Consider the following 9,114-nt stretch of genomic DNA (forward strand, 5'->3'; position numbering starts at 1 on the left):
ACGCACGGTCGGCGCGCGGGTTGGCGGGTCCGCTGGGGCGGCGGCACCAGGAGAGGGCTGTGGAACGCGCGCCTCGCTGTGTGCGACTGTGGCTGAGAGTGCGTTGCATCACCCCTTTTATAGTCCTCGGGCTGGCGCCGCGCCCGAATTACTCCAGTCCGAGGCTGACGTAATGCTATTAATAGCTTCCCCCAAGAACCAGCCGAACTAGGCAGGGCAAAGGGAGGAGGGATGAAGGAGGGGCCATAGGGGAGGAGGGGAGAGGCGGGGACTGGTGATGCAAGCTCCGGGAGGAGTCGTCTGGGGCGCGCTCACCGGGTCTCGAGCGCCAGGACACACACCCTCCCGCCCTCTCTCTCCATATCAGGACCGGAGTCGCCCAGGCTGGCTGCCAGATGTGCGTACTGGCCGCTGCGTGTTCCAGGCATGAGCCAATGGTGCCCAAGCCAGCGGCATGACTCCACCGCGCTGGCATCTCTCCCTCGGATTGGGGGGAGAGGGGGGGGGGCGCTGGTGGGGGAAGAGATGAAGGGGCGGATCCTGGCCAGAGCCCAGCCTAGGTGAGGCTGGGAAACGAGCACGTCCTTTCTCTAAAATCCGTAATCATTTTCTGGAGTTTCAGGAAAATACCCCCTCCCGCGCCATGCGCCTCCTTCGCAAGTAGGGGGCGGGGTAGGAACAGTAGCTTGAGCCTCGGATGAGCGAGAGGTGCCCAAAGGCACCCTACCGTGAACCCACACAGTTACCACCGGGGGTGACCTCCCTGGCGGGGACCGCGAGAAGTCTGTCGGTTAGCCCCAGCGCGGAGGGCAGCGCTCTGCGGGCACCATGCGCTCGCGGCCCCCGCGCACCCTACGGGAGTGCACAAGCGGGACGGCCCTGGAATGGGTTGGGAGCCCGAGCCCCAGGCGAGGGCCAGTGGTAGGACAGCATGGGCTGGGATTTTTTAACAACCACAAAGCGTTTGAAATTGACGGTGAAATGAACAAGCCTCTGGAAAGACGAGAGACCTGGAGAAATCAGAGGCAAGCCGGAGATCAACTCACAGTGGGGCTGAAGCCCAGAGGCCAGGAGCTCAGGAAAGAGAAGGTGCTTTGGCTTCTGCGCGCAGGGCGGCGCGGGGGTCGCCTCGCTAGCCCGCCTTGTTTAGGGAAAAGCCTTCTTCGGCTTTCCGTATTTTTCTGCGCCCAGAGCGGCTTGGGCTGGGACGGAACCACCCGGACTGGGGACGCACTGACGGCCCCCGAAATGAGGCCGGGTAGCAGAAATCCCTTCCGCCACCAAACCCGGGTGGAGGGGAGAGCTGGGTCCCGTCACCCCAGATTCGAGCCGAGACTTTGGCGGAACTGGGTTGGAATCTTAAAAATGAGTTCTTGGTTCGTATTCCCCAACCTTAACTGTCTCGGCTTCAAGAGTGGCAGAACTGGGGACCTTCAAAACGGCCCATGGACGAATATGTGTGAACGCTACCGTGGCCCTCGATGTTTTTGAACCTGCCTGGGAGGGAGACCCGTGCGTGCCCGTGGGGTTTGGGGGCACGGCCGGGGGCAGGAACACGTGCTTCCCCCTGCCTCTTAGGAGAAAGGCGATTGAAGCTCATAGTGTGGTAATTTGGGTAAGAGCTACAGGGCCTCACAGACCCGGTCTCGGTCGCCGGTAGCCCTACTCCACCGCACCTGCAGCCCTCGACTGTTGCGGTCATTATGGAGGGTCCAATCAGTCTGTCTCTCTCCCTCACACGCACACACACACACACACACACACACACACACACGAGTTTCGCACCCCCTGGGGAATCTATGACCCTCTCCGCAGCCCCTCCGATTGCCCAGCAGCCTGGGGCAGAGACCCTCAGGGCTGCAGATATAAAACGGAGTCTCCCGCACCCGGGTTCCTCTCCCCCCAACCGGAGCCTCGCCCAAAACACCCCTCTCCCGCCCCAAGTTTCGGGTTTAGGACAACCCGGAGGGCGGCCTCGGAAGTCCCCTCCGTCGCCGGCGGGGCCGGGAGCCCCGGGGTTCCACGCAGGATCCGCGGGGATGTTTCCTGACAGGGTTTACAGCGGCGTTGCGCGGGAAGCCTGGAAACGCGGGGCGGTGTTGTGCTTTACTTTTCGCCATGGTAACGGCTCTCCCAGCCCCACCCTCCACCCCCCCACACCCACAGCCCTGCACTCGCGGCTCAACACCCCCACACCCGCCCTCTTGCGGAAGTGTCCGCTGGTAAACCCAGGGCAGGCTGGCAGGTAAACCCCCGGCGTTGGTACAACCCCTAGACCAGAAGGAAGGGCGTGTGTCAATTTAAATGAAAGTTATTTGGGATTCTCCACTTATCTGTTGTATCTACTTAGCTACTGCCTGGAATAGACTGCACCATTATAAAGTGAAACAAGGAGGTGGGGGAAGACCTGTGAAAGCTTTTCCCTGCTTTCCCTCTGTGAAACGCCTGCAGATATCTTTAACCAGTTTACATTTTAAACTATGAGCCATTCATACACTCAAGCCAGATTTGTGGAGGCTGAGTCCTGTCCTTAAGGGGAAACTCAACTTCTGGAGTAGGGTAAACAAACAGACCAGCTTGCACAAACCAGTGCAAGACAAGGGTAATTAAGACAGAGAGGTCCACACCCCCCCGTTGGTTTATTTTTGTTACCCTCGTGCCTCCGGTTCCTCTTAGTCCTGGTTCATTCCAACGATTCCTGGGTTTGACTCTCCAAGTCACACCTGGATAGCAAAGCTCTCAGCTAGTCACAGGAGTCGGAGCCTGGCGGTCTCTGCCTAGCTCTCCCACTGAACCTCTAGAAGCGTTAAGAATCTTGACACAGAAGTGAAGTCCACCCCCTGGTGAATGAAACTCTTATCTAAGGAAAACAAAAAGGACTCCCGCCTGCCGCCCTGCCTCCAGCCCCCAGGAGAACTGTGAAATGCCTGGCTAATCGCAGGGACTGGGAAAGTGGAAGGGAAGAGCCCCAAGGTCTGTGCAGTTGGAGGGGTGATCAGTATCAGAGTCCTGTGCGTCCTCAGTTTACCCTGACCTTAGTTAATGCCACCCAAGGTCCTGTGCGCACACACTGTGCCCTCCAGAGGAGGGACAAGAACAGCCCCCCAGACCACAGTGCTTCTCTACACCAAGGCAAGCGATGCCTCAGCCTCCTACGAAGGAAGCCCCGGCTCGGGTTATTTCAGGGGTTAATCCTCAGTGAAAGAGGGTTAAGCAGAGACTTGAATGTTGTTGAAGTTGCACGCTGGAGAACCGCCTGGGGAATCTACATTCAGACCAGCCTTGATGTGTTTTGCTGAGTGAGATAAGAATTGGAAACTTCATGCCGGGGCATGTGCAAAAGGAGGGGAAAACAGTTAAAAGGGGAGGAGATGGAACTAGGCAGCTAAAAACAGCCCACTCGTGGCAACCAAATCTAAACACCAAAACATTGCAGGGAGCCAAAAAAAAAAAAAAGTTCAGGGATATTTAAAGGTTTTAGCAGTTTCTGAGTCCAGAGAGCAGCTCCTTTCTACTCCCTCCCCCACCGCATTGCCCTTCTTCAGCCCCCAGCATTGTATTTGCTCACAGAGCTCTAGAGAGACAAATGAAACCCAAGTTAAAATCAGTCATGGACTCGAAGACTTGTCCTCCTGGCTCAACCCACTTCACCTCCGAAAAAGTGTGAGGTGGATTTTCTTCTTTGTTCTGCTTTCCGAAACCCACACCATCTATAAAGTCAGTTGAATGTGGAGATGACTAATTTCAGAGCCTCCAAAATGGGCCTCCTCAGGAAACGGGGAAGCGTGGCACAGTGGGCTCTGAAGTGCTTTGATTCTGGATTCAGCACTTAGGGCTGTGCCGCCTTGGATAAGTCACTTCACTCTCTGGGCTTAAATTTCTTCAGCTGAAATACGGCACTAATAATAGTACCTAACACATAAAAGTTTGTTTGGGAGGATTCACTGAGGATGGAAAACACAACCAGTCCTCAGGAGGGGTGTCATTAATTATGAATCAAGGAGGGCTCTCTGGGGATACCCCTGAGTCTCTCCCAGAGCCCATTCTGTCCCCTAGTGTGTGACAAACAATTGTGGATGAAGTCGAGCTGTATCCAGGAATGACCATCTTCACAGGAGTGGGTGCAACATTCCACACAGAAAATAGTGCGAGCAGTCCCTGTTCTCCACCCTCAGCAACTCGGGTACACACAGGAGCTCTCCTCAGTGCAAGGTGGACCAATGGCCCAGTGCAAAGTGCCCTGGGCTGGGAGTGGGGCTTTGTGTTGCGGTCTGGTTCTGCCTGTGGTGTTCGTGAACAAGGCACTCCTCACTCTGAAGTGAGGGCCTGGGCTGAGCTCTGAGGGTCTTGACTGGAGACTTTCCGCTAGAGCCATCCTGCAAGCCCGGGCAACCTCTCCTAAGAGAGTTGGAGGGAGAGAAGGCATGGGGGTGGGGGCAGGCATGGAATAACACAAGGACAGATTATTTCCATAATCTCTCCTCCCCTCCAAAAACTAGAGTGGAGAAATGTCCAACTTGACTCTCAAACACAGCCTGTGGTGCTGACAACCTTCTCTCTCCCCCTCGTGTCTCTCTCTCTCTCTCTCTCTTGTTCCCTCTCAACACGTCTGGAAATTTTTACCCATGGACATGGTGCCTTACTAAAGAGGAGGCTGTAAGAGCACCCTAGGTGGGGATTGCATCTTTGGGGACCTTCTTCAACATCCATAGACATTACCTTAGACCACAGGACCAAAGCCCAGGTAGCAACTATTCCCATTTAAGAGAGCCCCAGACATCCAACATGAAGTCACAGCCACCAGAATATTCACAGGACTCCGGAGACCTGAGACCCACTGTAAGGTTTCCCTTTAGCCAACTGAGTGGTTTACACAAATCAGAAATGCTTCATCTGTGTTCCGGTCTATAAAATAAAAATATTTAATATCATCTCCACCCAAAAGTTTATAAGAATCAATGAGATGACAGATGTGAAAGTGATTTGGAAATAATTTTTAAAATCACACTTTTAAATATTCCTTTGGGGGAACTTTTCTTTTTTCTTCTTCTTCTTTTCCCTCTTTTTTCCCTTTTTTAAAGATTTTATTGGGGAACCGGGGGTGGGGACCAGCCAAGCTGTTGTTCTTCAGTCTTCGTTGTGGAGGGTGCCAGTCGCCATCTGGCTTCCCGTTGGCAGCTCGTGGCCTCTAAGCTCAAGGTGCTGGGTTCAATCTTAGTTGCGGGTGGGCATAGTCACCACCCCATGTGGAAGTTGAACCCGCAGCCTTGTTGTTAAGAGTGCACGCTCTGTCCACTAATCCATCCTGGCATCAGCTCATCTCAAGGTGCCGAGTTCAGTCTTAGTTGCGGGCAGGCGTAGCTACCATGGAACAGGCAATCTTGTTGTTATACCAGCTGAGCCATCCTGTCACCTGTTGGCAGCTCAGCAACAGCTCAGTTTGGGCACAGCGTCCCTGGCCCATGTGGGAATCGAACCGGTGGCTCTGCTGCCCAGAGCTTGGGCTCCCAAGCCAACTCTCAACCAACTTAGCCACTTGGCTTGCCCAAACTTTTCTTAATATATATGTTTTACCCATTATAAAAGTTTGGGAAATAGGCAAGAGAAAAAAATTACCCATAATCTCAACATTGTTAGCATTTCAGTGTGTTTCCATCCAGCCTTATTTCTCGTACATATGATTTTTAAAAATACACTTGTGATCTGAGATTGCGTGCAACTCTGAAATTCGTTCTTTTGCTTATTATTCTGAATTACAGTCTTTCTACCATCATTTTCTTCCCAGAAATATTTTGTTCATGTAAAATTTAGCACACATACAGATGATTATAGAGAATATATATATTCACTTTAGTAATAAAATAAACATGGAAAGCCCACCACCCAAGTTCAGAAATAGACCACCCCCTCCAGTACTTAGCAGCCTCCTGTGACCATTTCTGATCACATTGCCTCTCCCCATCTCCTAGAAGTAACCACTATTCTGACTTTTATTACCGTAATTTTTAATGGCCAGTGGAGGTGGCACGATTTACTCCGTCATTTCCCTACTTTTAGCATTTAGGCGTTGCCCATATTTTGCTAGAGTGTTGTATAAATTTAAATCTTTCTTATGGAGAAGGGGGCATTGGATTTCATCATTGCCCATGTTGCTTTAAAGGGGCTGGAGACCAGGTCTTGATTTCTATCTTCGAGTGCTACTGGGGCATAGTGGAAAAGGGAAGGACCCCCGAAGGCTGTGACTACCGATGCCTTTTCCCTGCTGCCTAACATCCAAACAAAAATATCTTGCAGGCACTTTACCCCCACAGAGCATCACCTTTAATCCTTTCCCTCTCTACTTTCCGATTCCCTCTTATTTTCTCTTTGTCCACCTTAGACCAGAAAGTCCAGCCTGCGGCATGGGTGAGGTGGTACAGGGGCAGAAAAGCGGAAGCAATGCTTCTGCCATGCTTTCTGGGCAAAATGCTCATTGGGTCTCAGCTTTGAAATCCCTGTGCCATGGGTGGTACTAGGTAGGTCGCCACCGGAGCAGGTTCCTGGAGTCTCCTGGTGCCGATTCTTTAACCCACGAGGCACCAGAGCAGAAAGGACACTGGAAGTCATAGACTTCCATCAAACTGAGTGTGAGCGTGCCTGTGGGTACACTACTGCAGACCAGAGCCAGGAGGTAAACAGAGAGGACCTTGCTGGGGTGTCTGTCTTAATTAATAAGTGCTTTAAATATCATTTTATATTAAATATGGATATGTTGACTTCAAATAGGTCACACAAGAATTTTTAAGGAAAGGGAGAAGATTATCAAATACATTTTGGGCTTGGGACGGGCCACCAGAAGTCATACTCCTGGGACCCTGGGGGGAATAGTTCCCTCTCTTCTGCCTCCAAGCGTAAACTAAGATCAGCAAATGCTGTTATGCAGCACTCGCTGTGTCCAGACTGTGGGCTGAATGAGCCCTTTACATGTAGTTAATGCCTTCAATCCTCATAACAACTCTATGAGGTAAGTACTGTGAACATCTCCGTTTTACCGATGAGGAAACTGAGGCACAGAGTGGGTAAATAATTGCCAGAAGTTACACAGCTAGCAGGCAGCAGAGCAGGAATCACGCCCAGAGAGTCTGGGTGCTCAACCACAGTCTCTACTTCCTCTCAGCTCGCGGGAAAACTTGGGGAGCTCTGAGGTGGCTCAGTGTCCTCATTTGATGGGCGGGGAGATTGAGCTCAGAGAGGAAAAGCGGCTCTCAGAATCTTACACTGAATGGAACCTTAGCAGCCAGATTTCTGAACCCCCGTTTTGCCCTCTGCCCCAGGAGATGCTTCATTTGTGAAGACTGGGGCCACGGTGAAGAGCAGCGGATTGAAAGAGCGACTGACATTTTGGGGGCTAGTGGCCGGCCATGCATAGCGTCACTGCAGCTGAAAAGGTGAGTGATGGAGGGGTAGAGCCCAGGGATGACTGAAAGAACCTTGGACCTGCACTCAGATAAAACTGCGTTCAAATCCCCACACTACCACCTTCTATTTGGCTTTGGGTGAGATCTGAAACCTTAGCACCTCCTGTAATATGAGGATAATACATGTGTTACAAGGTAATATTGAGGATTAAAGAACAATGCACCCTCAAGGCTTCCACATAGGAAGTATTCACTACACATTACTTTTTTCCTTTCTCATGCCTTACCTTTGATGCTAACAAGTCACAAAGAACATTCATACATCAGAAATGCCTGGACCCAGTGGAAAGCCCTATCTCTCAGACTGACTTACTGATTTTTAAAACAAATTTAAAAAAAAATATGAGGCCAGGTTATACTTGGTAACTACTATTTACTGAGCACATACTACATGCCAGGCACAATGGTAAGTGCTTTTAAAAATACCCAGTATCTTATTTCATCCTTATGATGACCCCAGAAGGTAGGTATTATTATTCCAGTTTTACAGGGGAGGAAACCAAAGCTCAGGAAGGCTAAGAAAATTGCTCATTGGCACTTGATTCAAACCCAGGTCTGATTTAACTTCAAAAATTTTAAGCTATACTGTCCCCCAAAGCTTAGAGAGCTTTAAAGACTCATGTTTATTTTTCTTTAGCCTTGCTCTCCCCCTTGTTGAAAATGGGCACACCTGCTTTACCGAAGTCTCACTGAATGCATAGAACCTTCTAGAATTGACCTTACCAGGAAATTCATACTCCTGATGTCCCAGAAGTTTCCCACTTAACAAATCCCAGATCCCTGTGCCCTCTGTGATACCATCATGTCTGCCAAATTTGCAATTAGTCCATAATTTGCTTTAACCACAAACCCAAGTCCTGGTATTGACTGAGTAAACTGAGTAGGGCTTTTTGGATTTTTATTCTGTTTCCCAAAATATGATGAACTGAAATCATCTGATGATGAGCTTGTACTTGAAACTGGAGTGGCGGAGGGTGGAGTGAGTCACTGTGAGTTTATACCTATCAGTCAGTCCTTCCAATTGTGTCCTGTTGCCAAATCCTGATTAGCCTCCTTGGTGGTTACAAGGACAATCAGTGTAAGAGGGAGTTTGAAATCATGTTTAGGTGGCATGAAACAGTATCCAGCACATAGTAGGTGTTCAATAAACACATTTAAGGAGCACCTACTATGTGCTGGGTCCTGTGTCAGGAGCTGCAGAACACAGTGATGCTTCCCTGCTCTGCAGGTGCTCACAGCTCATGGTGGGGAGAGGGACAGACTTTGACAACAGATAGTTACAGGCTGATGTAATAACAGCTAAAGTGGGGCAGGAAGGCTCTTCCCAGGAGAGCTGGGGAAGGCTGATGGACAAAGTGACTTTTGAGCTGGAGGCTGAAGGCTGATGATTTTCTGGGCAGGAGAAGAGGAAAGGCATTCCAGGCACAGAGAGAGGCATATGCAGAGGCTTTGGATGCCAAGAAGACGGGGGCTGTGCCCTGTTCATCTCTGTGCTGATTCCCAGCTCCTGGCACCATTCCAGGCACATGCCAGGCCCACCGTCAATGTGCATGCAATGAATAAAATACAGAATTGTGAAAACCTGTATCACATATGCAGAATGGTGAGGCAGCTGCTGAGCAGGATTATGTGTGTGTGTGTGTGGGGGGGGGGGGGT

General features: G+C 50.8%; 1 protein-coding gene across 1 annotated transcript in view; it reads right to left on the bottom strand.

The window, feature by feature from the left end:
* ATF3 (activating transcription factor 3) overlaps positions 1-9,114 on the bottom strand; it is a 51,832-nt gene that overhangs the window by 12,092 nt on the left and 30,626 nt on the right. The window lies entirely within an intron of this gene.

This window comes from Hipposideros armiger, unplaced genomic scaffold (genome assembly GCF_001890085.2).
Source record: "Hipposideros armiger isolate ML-2016 unplaced genomic scaffold, ASM189008v1 scaffold_22, whole genome shotgun sequence".
NCBI classification, from domain to species: Eukaryota; Metazoa; Chordata; class Mammalia; order Chiroptera; family Hipposideridae; genus Hipposideros; species Hipposideros armiger.